Source organism: Bos grunniens, chromosome 10 (assembly GCF_055505025.1).
Source record: "Bos grunniens cultivar Pamir isolate PY7600 chromosome 10, Bosgru_T2T1.0, whole genome shotgun sequence".
NCBI lineage: Eukaryota > Metazoa > Chordata > Mammalia > Artiodactyla > Bovidae > Bos > Bos grunniens.
Window position 1 is genome coordinate 77854702 of NC_141174.1, and position 16359 is coordinate 77871060.

Genomic DNA, 16359 nt, shown 5'->3' on the forward strand with positions numbered 1-16359 from the left:
TGATGCCATCCAGCCATCTCATCCTCTGTCATCACCTTCTTCTCCTGCCCCCAATCCTTCCCAGCAGTAGGGTCTTTTCCAATGAGTCAACTCTTCCCATCAGGTGGCCAAAGTACTGGAGTTTCAGCTTCAACATCAGTCCCTCCAATGAACACCCAGGACTGATCTCCTTTAAGATGGACTGGTTGGATCTTCCTGCAGTCCAAGGGACTCGCAAGAGTCTTCTCCAACACCACAGTTCAAAAGCATCAATTCTTTGGCTCTCAGCTTCACAGTCCAACTCTCGCATCCATACATGACCACTGGAAAAACCATAGCTTTGACTTGCTTTGTTGGCAAAGATATGTCTCTGCTTTTAAATATGCTATCTAGGTTGGTCATATCTTTCCTTCCAAGGACTAAGTGTCTTTTAATTTCATGGCTGCAATCATCATCTGCAGTAATTCTGGAGCTCAAAAAAATAAAGTCTGACACTGTTTCCTCTGTTTTTCCATCCATTTCCCATGAAGTGATGGGACCAAATGCCATGATTTTAGTTTTCTGAATGTTGAGCTTTAAGCCAACTTTTTCACTCTTCTCCTTCACTTTCATCAAGAGTCTTTTTAGTTCCTCTTCACTTTCTGCCATAAGGGTGGTGTTGTCTGCATATCTCAGGTTATTGATATTCATCCTGGCAATCTTGATTCCAGCTTGTGCTTCTTCCCGCCCAGCGTTTCTCATGATGTACTCTGCATAGAAGTTAAACAAGCAGGGTGACAATGTACAGCCTTGACGTACTCCTTTTCCTCTTTGGAACCAGTCTGTTGTTCCATGTCCAGTGCTAACTGTTGCTTCCTGACCTGCATATAGATTCCTCAAGAGACAGCCTCAAGGGGCTGCTTTGCTGGAACAGCTGTGAAGAGATACTCCATGTCCAAGGTAAGAGAAACCCAAATAAGATGGTAGGTGTTGTGAGAGGGCATCAGAGGGAAGACACACTGAAACCATAATCACAGAATACTAGCCAATCTGATCACATGGACCACAGCCTTGTCTAACTCAATGAAACTAAGCCATGCCATGTGGGGCCACCCGAGACAGACGGGTCATGGTGGAGAAGTCTGAGAGAATGTGGTCCACTGGAGAAGGGAATGGCAAACCCCTTCAGTATTCTTGCCTTGAGAACCCCATGAACAGCATGAAAAGGCAAAAAGATAGGACACTAAAAGATGAACTCCCCGGGTAGGTAGGTGCCAGATATGTTACTGGAGATCAGTGGAGAAATAACTCCAGAAAGAATGAAGGGATGGAAGCAAAGCAAAAACAATACCCAGTTGTGGATGCAACTGATAATAGAAGCAGGGTTCAATGCTGTAAAGAGCAATATTGCATAGGAACCTGGAATGTTAGGTCCATGATCAAGGCAAATTGGAAATGGTCAAACGGGAGATGACAAGCGTGAACATCAACATTCTAGGACTCAGCAAACTAAGATGGACTGGAATGAGTGAATTTAACTCAGATGACCATTATATCTACTACTGTGGGCAGGAATCCCTTAGAAGAAATGGAGTAGCCATCATGGTCTACAAAAGAATCTGAAATGCAGTACTTGGATGCAATCTCAAAAATGACAGAATGATCTCTGTTCGTTTCCAAGGCAAACCATTCAGTATCACGGTAATCCAAGCCTATACCCCGACTAGTAATGCTGAAGATCTGAAGTTGAAAGGTTCTATGAAGACTTACAAGACCTTTTAGAACTAACACCCCCAAAAGATGTCCTTTTCATTATAGGGGTTAGAATGCAAAAGTAGGAAGTCAGGAAACACCTGGAGTAATAGGTAAATTTGGCCTAGAGTTTTGCCAAAAGAATGCACTGGTCATAGCAAACACCTTCTTCCAACAACACAAGAGAAGACTCAACACATGGACATCACCAGGTGGTCAACACCAAAATCAGATTGATTATATTCTTTGCAGCCATAGATGGAGAAGCTCTATACAGTCAGCCAAAACAAGACCGGGAGCTGACTGTGGCGCAGATCATGAACTCCTTACTGCCAAATTCAGACTTAAATGGAAGAAAGAAGGGAAAACCACTAGACGATTCAGGTATGACCTAAATCAAATCCTTTATGATTATACAGTGGAAGTGAGAAATAGATTGAAGGGACTAGATTGGGCAGACAGAGTGCCTGATGAACTATGGATGGAGGTTTGTAACATTGTACAGGAGACAGGGATCAAGACCATCCCCATGGAAAAGAAATGCAAAAAAGCAAAATGGCTGTTGGAGGAGGGCTTACAAATAGCTGTGAAAAGAAGAGAAGCAAAAAGCAAAGGAGAAAAGGAAAGATATAAGCATCTGAATGCAGAGTTCCAAAGAATAGCAAGGAGACATATGAAAGCCTTCCTCAGTGATCAATGCAAAGAAATAGAGGAAAACAATAGAATGGGAAAGACTAGAGATCTCATCAACAAAATTATAGATACCAAGGGAATATTTCATGCAAAGATGGGCTGGAAAAAGGACAGAAATGGTATGGACCTAACAGAAGCAGAAGATATCAAGAAGAGGTGGCAAGAATACACAGAAGAACTGCACAAATAGAGCTTCACGACGCAGATAATCACGATGGTGTGATCACTCACCTAGAGCCAGACATCCTCGAATGTGAAGTCAAGTGGGCTTTAGAAAGCATCACTACGAACAAAGCAGGTGGAAGTGATGGAATTCCAGTTGAGCTATTTCAAATCCTGAAAGATGATGCTGTGAAAGTGCTGCACTCAATGTGCCAGCTAATTCAGAAAACTCAGCAGTGGGCCACAGGACTCGAAAAAGTCACTTTTGATTCTAGTGCCAAAGAAAGGCAATGCCAAAGAATGCTCAAACTACCACACAATTGCACTCATCTCACACGCAAGTGAAGTAATGCTCAAAATTCTCCAAGGCAGGCTTCAGCAATATGTGAACTGTGAACTTCCAGATGTTCAAGCTGGTTTTAGAAAAGGCAGAGGAACCAGAGATCAAATTGCCAACATCCGCTGGATCATCGAAAAAGCAAGAGAATTCCAGAATTCTGCTTTATTGACTATGCCAAAGCTTTTGACTGTGTGGATCACAATAAACTGTGGAAATTCTTTGCTGACCTGGGAGACTGCAGAGGTCCAGCCCCGGCTGATCCAGGGTATTCGAAGGGGAGATGGCGTCGGCGACTATTTACATATTCCTCAAAGATATAAAGAGTAATAGAATGAGGATAGTTCAGTAGGAAAATTCAGTGGAGAAAAGACGCTGAGTAGCTTGGTTTACGCGGAAAATCAATATAACCTGTGACACCAGGTTAGCTCTGACCATGGAGGCCGCAGGTGCCCTCTTGAATAGCGGAAGGTACCCCACCTTAGACACCTTCTCCAGTGGGTCTTAGAAGCCCAGGCAAATAAATAGTCGCAGAGGACCTCCGCGCTCCAGATGGAGACTCAGCTGGAAATTGAGAAGAAGAATGACATGGAGAGACCAAGCTTTGGTGAGCAAAGCCCGTAGCTTTATTTTCAACAGGGGCTTTTATACCCTAAGTTACACATAGAGGTTAATAGGGGATACAAAGTCAGCAGTCTTTGATCTTTATCAAAAACCAGGGTTTCTTTCCTGCAAATTTATCGTATACAAATGGTTTAGGTGATTTACATCATCTTCTGGCCAGAAGGCCTATTAACATTTTATGGCTCTTGACAAAGGTTTGTCAACCATAAGACTTATTTTCTCTAAGAGTAATTATTCTAAGGTTTGGCGCCATCTTCCTAAGGTGTTAGATAAAATTGCATTCCTATGGGGCAGATGTGTAATCGGTTTATAACAAAGGAAATAATTTATTACCTTAAGGGTTTAAAGTTGCTAACACCAAGACCACTACTTATCTTTTCTACATACCAACTATATTAATTAATACACATTCAAGGATACAGTACAGGGGATGTGGAAACTTGGCAGCAAGCATTGGCTCATCAATGAAATCTTTTACTAGTTTTATTCTGATAGTCTCTAACTCTCTGAGAGGCTCTAAGCTATTTGAATATCTTAAGCTTCCCGTGCCTCTTGAGGCTGGGAGACTGTAAACAATCGTATGCATAGCTGTAGGAGTCTGGGTAAACTTGTCAGGTGAGTTAGGGAGCTATCTGAAGGGTTTGGATTTAAACACTCCTAATTGCCCAGGAACTTTATTAATTGGAGCTGTAAGTTAACTCTTTGACAGAGAGAGCGAGATGGTGGTGGGGGACAGTCCCCAGTAAAGTCAGAGGTGAGAGCACAAAGCAATAAAGTAGGCAGACTCTGGTTTTTTGGGGGGTAGATGCTCGAGAATATGCAGGGGGACTCCTGAGGCTCGATCCCGCCTTTGCGTATGCTGAGCCTCCTTCCTCATCACCTTTGTCACGAGTGGAGTGCCTCTCGCCGGCCCCCCGCAGGAGACTATTAAGAAAAAGATAGAAAAGGAAATGAATAAAACAACCATTTTAGGATGAAGAAAGGAAACATTCCACTCTATGGAAGTGTATTTTAAATAACCACTCACCTGAATGAGGAACATCTTTTGTTAACCAGAAGGCTTTCTAAGAAGGTGATTATTTCCTCTCTATAGTCTTCATATCCCTATGGATATTGAATAAAGGAGAGGAATTTGAAGAAAAGCAAAGGGCAAAAACATGTCTTCAGGTTGTGAGAAGCTACGAAGACCGTCTCAGAGGCTGCGTGGGACATGACCTTCCATCAGTTCCCATGGAGCCCACTAGGTGGCGCTGGTGCACATATAAATGCTACTGTAGGAAACTTGAATGGCCAGAACTCTGTTCTCTTCTTTTTCAAGTAAAATCCCAGTAAAATCTGTATAAAACCCACAGGTAGAACTACTAAGCCCTCATTAGAAACAGATGGGACAGTCTCAGGCTATAAAATGAAGATACTACTACTACTACTACTACTACTAAGTCGCTTCAGTCGTGTCCGACTCTGTGCGACCCCATAGACAGCAGCCCACCAAGATTCCCCGTCCCTGGGATTCTCCAGGCAAGAACACTGGAGTGGGTTGCCATTTCCTTCTCCAACAAAATGAAGATAGGTACTATCCAAAAGCCTGAAATATGGGAAACCTGTGTTCGATCCCTGGGTTGGGAAGACCCCTGGAGAAGGGAACGGCTACCTACTCCAGTATTCTTGCCTGGAGAATTCCATGGACTGTATAGTTCATTGGGTCACAAAGAGTTGGACAGGACTAAGTGACTTTCACTTTCACTATCCGAAAAAGGTCATTTCCAGATGCAATTTTGGGTCTTTCTAGACCCAGTTTCTTTTGGTTACAGAAAAAAATAAGTGAGATTTTCCTTCCATACTTATTCCAGAAATCACCTTGGATGCAAAGAGTAAAACTTTGATGAATATTGTAATTTACATTGTAATTTTTGTGCCTTAAAAATATGCATTGCTCATCTACCACGGGCTCTAAGATTTCATGATCATTATTTTTAATATATTAGCATAGCATTATATTACATGTGATAAGTTCAGCGTACTTTTTTGTGTGAACCTATCACTTTAGTTTGAATGAGGAATCAGTCTCCTCCCATCATTTCGAGACTCTTTCTGACACAGTTAATGAAGGAAGCAAGCTTCTTAAATGCTTAATGCCTTCTTACATGCACAGCTGTGGTGACTTCTGAGAGGATGTGTGTGTGCTCAGTTGCTAAGTGCTGTCTGACTCTTTGTGACCCCATGGACTTGTAGCCTGCCAGGCTCCTCTGTACATGGGATTTTCCAGGCAAGAATACTGGAGTGGGTTGCCATTTCCTCCTCCAGGCCATCTCCTTTTTTTAAGACTCCCTACTTAGAACAAAGTACAGATGAAGTTATTAAGTAGCCTCAGAATTGTAGTGATTCTTCTTGGTTCACAGATTCTGACAGATGATGTCATGACACAGAAGAAAATGCAAAACAGGCAGCCTATAATCAGCTTCCTGTGAATGTCACACTTGGGGCAACTGGCCTGAGACCAGCTGCAATTTGGCCATGGCTTTGCAGAGCACTCTAGAAGCAGTGTGGCTGGGTCTCCTCCTCAGCTCTCTCTGGAAGGGTGAGTAAGCCTTTTCACCATCTGGTCTTGGAAAAATGTATGCCTTTGTTTTAAAATTCAAAGTCACAACCTTTTTGTTTGTTTGTTTCCTGTATTTGCAGAGAGCAAGGAGCAAGTATTTCAGTCTCCCACTGTGGTCTCTTTGGAGGGAGCTGTGGCAGAAATTTCCTGTAATCACTCTATATCCGATGTTTATGACTTCCTCTGGTACCTTCACTTCCCAGGATTTGCACCAAGACTCCTCATTAAGGGCTTAAGGCCTTCTCAACAGGGATGCTACAACATGACGTATGAGAGGTTCTCTTCATCACTGCTCATCCTCCAGATGCAGACGGCAGATGCAGGGGTTTACTATTGTGCTCTGAGGTATACAGAAGCAGGGAATCCATGAAGAGCTGAACAGAAACAAGGAGAGGTCACAGCATTTGCAGGATGTGGAAGAAAGACGAACAGTAACTGCTTCCCCGCCTACTCCCAATTCAGCATCCCCCAATCATTTCCATTTTCACTATCAGGAAAAACATTTGAATCCAAACACTATATGTAATTGGCTTCCCTTGTAGCTCAGCTTGTAATGAGCCTGCAATGCAGGAGACCCCGGTTTGATTCCTGGGTCGGGAAGATTCCCTGAAGAAGGGTTAGGGTACCCACTCCAGTATTCTTGGGCTTCCCTGGTGGCTCAGATGGCAAAGAATCTGCCTGCAATGCAGGAGACCTGGGTTCAGTCCCTGGGCTGGTAAGATTCCCTGGAGCAGAACTCCAGTACTCTCACCTGGAGAATCCTCATGGAGCGAGGCGCCTGGAGGGTTACAGTGCATGGGGTCTCAAAGAGTTGGACATGACTGAGTAAATAAGCACAGCACAGCACAGCACCATATATACTAAAAGTACACAGGGAAATAAGTTTTTATGGAGTGTTTCAATAATGGTTCTGTGAATTCATGTTTAAAATTGTCTTTTGGATAACTGAAACACTTTTGATCCATTTCTTTTGAAATATGCCTGGATTATTTTTGCTTTCCCTTGTAAAATGGCTGGTTCTTTACCACTGCACCACCTGTGTCTTAAAAAAAATTCCCACGAAGAGAATGAAGCTGGCTGATAATATTTAAAATGAAAATGCAGAAAGCAAGAAGAAAATAGCAGAGAGGAAGAGTCATGTCCACTCTGATATTTTCTTCTTGCTTTCTGCATTTTAAATATTATCTGCCAGCTTCACTGTTTGTGGGAATTTTTTTAAGACACAGGTGGCTCAGTGGTAAAGAATCCGCCTGCCAATGCAGGAGATGTGGATTCAATCCCTGGGTCAGGAAGATCCCTTGGAGTAGGAAATAATAACCTGCGCCAGTATTCTTGCCTGGAAAATTCCATCGACAGAGGAGCCTGGAGGCCTATAGTCCATGGAGTTACACACACATTTTGTAAAGTGTACTTTAGTTAACATTCAATAGTATAATTAGCTGAAAGGGAACAAATGAGTGAATAGCTACTACCAACAGCCCTGAGTTTGAAACCTCAGTCCTTCTCAGGATATTTTACTTATTACAATTTGATGTACACACTAAGTGAGGATGCCAGTGTCAACTAGTATATGAAATATTAGTAAACTCAATCTTATTCCACATTTTTAAACTTAAATACAATATAAGTTGTAATATATACTACCCAATCCTTGTTAAATTATCTTTGTCTTTTTACCCAGACCTTTCCTTCCCACTTTACAGACTAAAGTCCTAGGATAGTTCAGTGATACCCACTTTTTTTTTATCAGAAGTCTCTGGAGTTTTGTTAAAAAGAGTAGATTTTTTTGTCCCCTGCATTCCAGAGTAACAGAATCATAGTTTGCAGGGATGGGACCCAGAAGTCTGTATTTTCTGTAAATGTCTGTCTGGCAATTCTATTGCTCAGCCCAGTCTGATATGAGAATCCCAGACTCAGGAGCCCAGATCTTGAGGCTTTTGCCACTATTCTCTACTTTTGTGTCTATGCTAATTTGCTTCAGTTGAGTCGACTCTTTGTTACTCTAGGGACTGTAGCCTGCCAGGCTCTTCTGTCCATGGGATTCTCCAGGCAAGAATACTGGAGAGGGTTGCCATGCTCTCCTCCAGGGCATCTTCCTGACACAGGGATCAAACCTGTGTCTCTCATGTCTCCTGCATTGGCAGGTGGGTTCTTTACCACTAGCGCCACCTGGGAAGCCCATTCTCTGCTTTTAGTAACATCCAAATTGTATACACATATACATTGATATATGTTTGTGCCACTTCTTTAGGCATATTCTGTTTTGGGTTATTGTGTGTTTAAAACTGTGTTAATCTTGCCTTTTCAGCCAATGAAATGTCTGAATATGAGCCATGTGTGCGTCTTCTCCATGAGTTCCACACCTGTGCTCTTCCTGCTGCACAAACAGTGAATAAGCACACGGCCCCTCGTTGCTTTGGCAAACAAGAAGAGACAGAAAATTCCTTTCGTTCTTATAGGATGTTCCTTTCAGTTTATTGAGGATTGACATATTGAAAACCCTATCTTTTATGTTGGTGTTTTGATTCTATTGTTTAAACTGTCAACAACTAGTCTTCTTACCAGATTTTTTCCAGCTTACATGTAGAACACTAAAGGTGTTCTTACCCAAAGGGGAAGTGGGGCAAGAATGAAATAAAAGAAGGGGAAAATACAGTTGATGCGAGAGCATTTATGAAGAAGAGAGCTCAGTGGCAGCACAGTGTTAAAAGCATCATGAAGCTCTCAGTTCGATGGTGACTTGTGAAACATTCACAGGAGAGTAAAATGCCCTGTACTCCCAAATCCTGGAAGTTTGTACATATATAGAAATTTCCATTTTTTTGAGATTTATTTCTCATAAAAAATTCCTGGTTGAGAACGCTATTCTAAGGCTCCTGAGACTAAAGATGCCCAGCAGGGCTGAGACTAAATATGGAGAGTCCACGGCAGTGGGCGCAGAGCTGTCCAAGGTGTCCCTAGATTGATCTACTCTGCCTGCTGCTGGTCATATCCACATTGCTGCTAAGGTTTTCTTGGGGTCAGTAGCTCATTCAGTTCTTTCAATGTCTGAGAACCTCCTAGAAGCAATGATCTAGGGGCTGCTTTGATGAAGTGGCACATACATATGAAGTCAGTATTTGGTATACACCCAATTAAAAGATAGCCTCTAAAGGTAAGTGGTAGATAAGAATATGATTGTATAACTTTATTAGGATAATGGAATTACTTTCTAAATTTTTAGGGTATTTTAAAAAAGTAAATGATTAAAATTGACATTCTCATCGATATTTATGCTTTTACAGTCAGAAAAGTATGGGTTAAAATCTTTGTTCTGTTTCTTTAAGGATGGTTTGAATAATTGAATATTCCTGAACTTGTAATATTTTTATCTCTAAAATATTAGGAGGAAAAATAAGTCAAGAAATGTAATGGGCTTAACATTATGCTCACAATAGACATTTGATGAATAATACCCTCATCAGTCTCATAAAGCACATAAGAAGAAGAGCTAGTGAGTCTATTTTGTTCAATTCGGAAAGCTCAGTTGATGCCCTAGGAATCCTTTGGATGTGTAGCCTCTTAAAGGTTTAGTTCATTTGTGTCTCTTGGAGTTGATTATTAAATAGTTGAAGGTAAGCACAGTGAGTCACTTGCACTATCTAGGCATAGTTCTACATGCTTTGTATGCTGTATCTGTATAGGAGAGGAGAAGTAGAGATTAGGCAATTACCTGGAAAATTTAGTTATGGCACAAAAGTCTATATTGGACTATTGTTTTGACTTATTTATCTTGCTACATCAATCAAAGTTCTATATAGATATGCCTGAGCAGACATTTAGGATAAACCCACATTTAGCCTGATTGATCAGTTCAGTTCAGTCGCTCAGTCATGTCCGACTCTTTGAGACCCCATAAATCACAGCACGCCAGGCCTCCCTCTCCATCACCAACTCCCCGTACTCACTCAGACTCACGTCTGTCGAGTCAGTGATGCCATCCAGCCATCTCATCCTCTGTCGTCCATTTCTCCTCCTCCCCCCAATCCCTCCCAGCATCAGAGTCTTTTCCAATAAGCCAACTCTTTGCATGAGGTGGCCAAAGTACTGGAGTTTCAGCTTTAGCATCATTCCTTCCAAAGAAATCCCAGGGCTGATCTCCTTCAGAATGGACTGGTTGGATCTGCTTGCAGTCCAAGGGACTCTCAAGAGTCTTCTCCAACACCACAGTTCAAAAGCATCAATTCTTGGGCACTCAGCCTTCTTCACAGTCCAACTCTCACATCCATACAGGACAACAGGGGAACCCTAAACCCATTGTCAGGGAACTGGCTGTTTTCTGTTCTCCTCTCCGAGTCTACTCTCCACCCTGCTCTACACCCAGGAGGCTGACTTCAATGCACTTGTCTTTTTGGCTTCTAGTTGGGTTTGGCCCAGTGGGAGCCACTGGCAGGGAACAGTGGTCAGCCTGTTTATATTCTGCTATGTTTTCTTTCCTGTGCTGAAATCCACAGGTCCTGTGGATCCACCTCAGTTACAGGTCTCCCAGGCTGGGATCATTTCTTCCTCCTCTGTCCCTTCAAGCCTAGGACTGGTGAAGCCTACTTACTGTTGTTGGTCCCGGGGTGCTTTACCTTCTCTTGTAGATTTCCCCTAATCCTGCACATGTATTTAAAAATATTCCTTTCTTTAAGCTTTTCCCAATCATTCCTCTGGAGATGACTGCCATTGCCTTTTAAGATACAACACTAACACTTAAACTCTAGACAGAAAGAGAAGAAATTTATCTATTTTCCCATTCATCATAAGCCTCTTTGGGACTTGAAGATTATTATTTAAAGATAACTTACATATTTCAAAGAAAGACATTATAATAGGGTCAAGGTTTCAGTTAGTTAAGTATGAGATCCTTAGCAAAGCTTTGAGAAATAGCTATGTTCCACATTTTTTTTTTCTGATTGAAAGCAAACAGATTTTCTATCCTCTTTCTAAATTGTATGGTTTCTTTGGATATTACTTAAAGGAAAAATAAGGAAAATCAAAGAAACAACTTCTTTATACTGATACTTGCTTATTTTCTTTAAGTTCGACTCCTTTGAATAATCACTCTGCTGCTACTGTGGCATTTTTTAGTGTAAAACTTTAGCCTGTCTTCCCCTTAGAACTCTTTGTCATCATCATAATACCTCAAGCTTAGTTAACCATCAACTTTTAATCCATGTGTATTTCATCCGGTCTGTTTTAAGTAGTCTCTCTATGTGGAAAATACCTATTTTTGCAAAACTTCATAGAAGTGTTTTAGCTGTAAAACCTACTATTTAATAGGACACATATTTATAACAAGTTTATAACACCATCCGGAGAAGGCAATAGCACCCCACTCTAGTACTCTTGCCTGGAAACTCCCATGGACAGAGGAGCCTGGTAGGCTGCAGTTGATGGGGTCTCGAGGAGTCGGACACAACTGAGGAACTTCACTTTCACGTTTCACTTTCATGCATTGGAGAGGGAAATGACAACCCGCTCCAGTGTTCTTGCGTGAAGAATCCCAGGGACGGGGAAGCCTGGTGAGCTGCCGTCTATGGGGTCGCACAGGGTCGGACACGACTGCCGCGACTTAGCAGCAGCAGCAGCAGCATAACGCCATCCCTCCTCTTCTCTCTTTAAAAATGTTTAAAGAGAAGGTTCAAGTTCTTCTTGTATGACTATTTAAATATCATAGGGAGGGGTCCCAACAGACCTAACCAAGAGAAAAACCCAAGTTATATTGTGGTCAAAGAGGTTTAATTATTTCTAAAGACACAAATAAGCTCATTCTTACCATTCATCTTCTCTTGCCTTACTATTTTCCTTTATTTTGTTTTTTCTTGTCTCTCACTTTTCTTTCTCTCTCCATTGAACGCTATGCTTTCCCTTCTTTTTTTTCTATTTATTTCCCCATCCTATTAAATATGCTTTTCCCTTCTTTCTGTCCCTGTATTATCTTGAGAGAGCATAAACCATTTAAAAGTTGTTCCACCCAGGATGAATTTTTTTCCCACTTTGGTTCACACATCCCTGATTCTTCTCCTTGAACACCGATGGAAAATGTAGACATCCAGAGGACCGGTCCTGTGATAAGACCTGGAAGCTCCAGGGGTGTGTGTGTGTGTAGGCGTGTTCAGTCGTGTCTGACTTTTTGTGACTCCATGGACTGTAACCAGCCAGGCTCCTCTGTCCATGGAATTTTCCAGGCAAGAATACTGGAGTGGGTTGTCATTTCCTCCTCCGGAGGATCTTCCTGACCCAAGATGGAACCGAAGTCTCCTGCATTGGCTGGCGGAATCTTTACTGCTGAGTCACTAGTTAGCAGCTCAGCTGCTGCTGCTGCTGCTGCTGCTAAGTCGCTTTAGTTGTGTCCAACTCTGTGCGACCCCATAGCCTGGTGCAGCCCACCAGGCTCCTCCGTCCATGGGATTTTCCAGGCAAGAGTACTGGAGTGGGTTGCCATTGCCTTCTCCAAGAAGCTCAGCTGCTAGAAAGTCTCTAGAAAGTCTCCTGATTCTAAGTGGGCTCTAGGGGGCGCTGCGCTGTGCGGTTTGTCTTGAGTGCAGGAGGTATTGCTGTCTTGCTTCTCACGGAGGACTGAGGGAAGAGCTTGCTCTACTGAGAGAAGATACAGGTGCCAGGAAGCACCAGGGGGCATTTGTAAAACGCTGTGCTTGTGGAGAACATAGTCTCTGGGGTGGTGCCATATCTCCAGCAAAGGTGAGCTGCAAAGGAGCCCCGATCCAGCCCGGCTTGAACCATGGCCTCTGCACATATCTGGACACTTGGGATTCTGTTTACACTCAGTGAGTGACGTTCCCTTCCCGTTTTCCACTTGTATTACCCACTTACGTTCTTTTTCAGAAGCTTCACTGATGTGCGTTACTTTACAGGTGGGCTGAGAGCTCAGTCGGTAACTCAGCCACAAGCTGAGGTCCCTGTCGCTGAAGGGGATCCAGTGACTGTGAAGTGCACCTATTCAGTTTCGAGGAGCCCTTATCTTTTCTGGTATGTCCAGTATGGCAATCAAGGTCTCCAGTTCCTTCTGAAATACATCGGAGGGGACAGCTTGGTTAAAGGCAACTACGATTTTGAGGCTGAATTTAACAAGAGCCAAACCTCTTTCCACCTGAAGAAACCATCTGTTGTAGGGAGTGACTCTGCCTTGTACTTCTGTGCTGTGAGCGACACAGTGGTGGGGGCCGCAGGAAGAGCTGAATACAAACACCTGAGCACAGAAAATCTCCCGAAGCCTTATCCCTCCACAAGGTGGCGGTGTGGCTCTGGGATTTGTCCTTCATTATAACTTTTTTTTTTTTGTAAAGCCACAAAATTTGTTCATTTGCAAGTATATGTTGAAATAAATCCTGTGTGCCAGCTACTCTGGTGAGCACTGATCATAAAGAGGTGAAAGAAACCATCCTTGATCTGTGGATGCCAGGTGTGATCCCAGACATTTGTGAACCCCTTTAATTCTCACAACTCTTCTCATGAGCTTCACTTTGCCAATGAAAGCATTCAAGCTCAGAGAATTTACGTATATTACTGAAGTTACAGAACTGCTCAACAGTAGATTGAAACCCAGGCAGCCTGCCTCTCAGGCATGTAGTCTAACCACTCCACTTCTCCTCAGCCTATCGGCTCCTCCAGACTGAGACAGATTTCAAAAGTGGTGTAGCCCTCATTCCCCAAATAGTCCCTGTTAATAAAAAGTGTTGGTTGTAGGAATGAAAAGTAAACTGATAACTCAAAACAGTTTGGTAAGTGCTCAGACAGAGAAGTGCATAAAATGCTATGTGACAAAAGGAAGTAGAGGTAACTTGACTCTGAAGGAAGGAGAGAGGAAGCAAGTGAGACAGAATGTGAGGAGGATTCAAAACAATGGAGGATTTAAGTACGTCGTATAAGCATGTAGGCCGATTACAGCTCCCGTGCTCACATCTTCTTCCCTATACCCTTGTGAAGGACTGGACTCAATGCCTCTCTTTATTTCTCTTTTCAACTTAGAACCTTCCAGGAAGGGCTCTGGTTGACTCAGTGTGAGTCAGATGCTGTTCCCTGGAAGTTGTGGTGGCTACTAGGGTTAGCCCAGCTTTGGTCTACATTTGACCAAGTAATTAGTGGTGTCTAGGGAATGATTCTGCAAGAAACTAGCAGCTCCATTTTGAACGATATGATTCAAAGGAGTATATCCCAAAAGAAATTAATTTTTATGTAGAGACTTCCATTTATTTTTTCTAAATGGATCAACATTCATAAGAACACTACTTATTGAAAACGTCACACTTGCTCCAATGATTTAGGATACCGCATTTATAGTATACTAAATTCCTATATATATCCAGATCAATTTTTGGATTCTATTCTTGATGGGGGTACCTCAGCCCAACATGAATACAATCCCTGCAGAGAGCCATTCCTTGAGTACCCCTTGGGCTTGGGTTGTGTATACACTGGTGGAATATCTACATCAGGGAAGAAGGTCCTTGGAAGAAGCACATGCAGACCTTAAAAGTGGATCTGGGGAATCCTTGTGTGCAGGGAGTCTTGGGATCTGGGTAACCAGAGCAAGATCTAGAAGAGATGTATTCTTAGCTCAGTGGACTTCTCAGAGGCAATGATGTGGGAGGATGGCTAGGGAAGAGCGTTTTATAATGGAGGACTAGGGAAGGGACATTGTGTGCTCAGGTCTATATGCCCCCCATTTACTGAGGTGGTGGCTGCTGGTGCTGCTGCTAAGTTGCTTCAGTCGTGTCTGACTCTGCATGACCCCATGGACTGCAGCCTTTCAGGCTACTCCGTCCGTGGGATTCTCCAGGCAAGAGTGCTGGAGTGGGTTGCCATTACCTTCTCTGACTGAGGTGGCTAGGAGGGAGCAAATACATTTCATTAGAAGTTCTGTTTTGTCATTTGGTCCTGGTAATTGACTTGTTTGACCTTGAGGAGGAAACTTAGCTTAGTATTCTCTTTTTCCTTCACTGGAAAAATGTTCTGGAAAGTGTTGCTTATAACCAGGTAACTTTTAAGTAAAACCAGACATTCAATGGAGTTTTTATTTATAATATTCATTTTTGTCCTCTCTTTTATCTCATTTTAAGGACACTATGGAAAGACTAAGCATAAATTATATTTTATGATTCTTCTTCTTAGTAAGTATGTCAGAGTGGATCAGCCATTTACAATCTATGTGTGCCATCTCCTAAATCATAAAATTGAGATAATTGGAAGGACTGTTGTGAGGATTGTTGTACATGTGTGTTGGACCCTGAGTAGAAGTGGGTTTCGAGGGAGGCATAGCAATCAGAAACTTAGTCACTGCTATGGACTGAAGATGATGCTGTGAAAGTGCTGAACTCAATATGCCAGCAAATTTGGAAAACTCAGCAGTGGCCACAGGGCTAGAAAAGGTCAGTTTTCATTCCCATCCCAAAGAAAGGTAATGTCAAAGAATGCTCAAACTACCACACAATTGCACTTATCTCACACGCTAGTAAAGTAATGCTCAAAACTCCAAGCCAAGCTTCAGCAATACGTGAAGTATGAAATTCCGGATGTTCAAGCTGGTTTTAGAAAAGGCATAGGAACCAGAGATCAAATCGCCAACATCTGCTGGATCATGGAAAAAGCAAGAGAGTTCCAGAAAAACATCTATTTCTGCTTTACTGACTATGCCAAAGCCTTTAACTGTGTGGATCACAATAAACTGGAAAATTCTGAAAGAGATGGGAATACCAGACCACCTGACCGGCCTCTTGAGAAACCTGTATGCAGGTCAGGGAGCAACAGTTAGAACTGGACATGGAACAACAGACTGGTTCCAAATAGGAAAAGGAGTACATCAAGGCTGTATATCGTCATCGTGCTTATTTAACTTATATGCAGAAACATCATGAGAAATGCTGGGCTGGAAGAAGCACAAGCTGGAATCAAGATTGCCGGAAGGAATCTCAATAACCTCAGATATGCAGATGACACCACCCTTATGGCAGAAAGTGAAGAGGAACTAAAATGCCTCTTGATGAAAGTGAAAGAGGAGAGTGAAAAAGTCGGCTTTAGCTCAACATTCAGAAAATGAAGATCATGGCATCTGGTCCCATCACTTCATGGGAAATAGATGGGGAAACAGTGGAAACAGTGTCACACTTTATTTTCTTGGGCTCCAAAATCACTGCAGATGGTGACTGCAGCCATGAAATTAAAAGACGCTTACTCCTTGGAAGGCAAGTTA

General features: G+C 42.6%; 2 long non-coding RNA genes across 2 annotated transcripts; one reads left to right on the forward strand and one right to left on the reverse strand.

The window, feature by feature from the left end:
* Positions 1-3505: 3505 nt before the first annotated feature.
* Positions 3506-5174, reverse strand: LOC147365031 (uncharacterized). Its single transcript, XR_015135113.1, has 2 exons — positions 4554-5174; positions 3506-4450 (listed from the first exon to the last, which is right to left on the reverse strand). It is a non-coding gene; the product is annotated as an uncharacterized LOC147365031 (long non-coding RNA).
* A 7499-nt stretch (positions 5175-12673) lies between these two features.
* LOC147365032 (uncharacterized) lies at positions 12674-13512 on the forward strand. Its single transcript, XR_015135114.1, has 2 exons — positions 12674-12937; positions 13025-13512. It is a non-coding gene; the product is annotated as an uncharacterized LOC147365032 (long non-coding RNA).
* The last annotated feature ends 2847 nt before the right edge of the window (positions 13513-16359 follow it).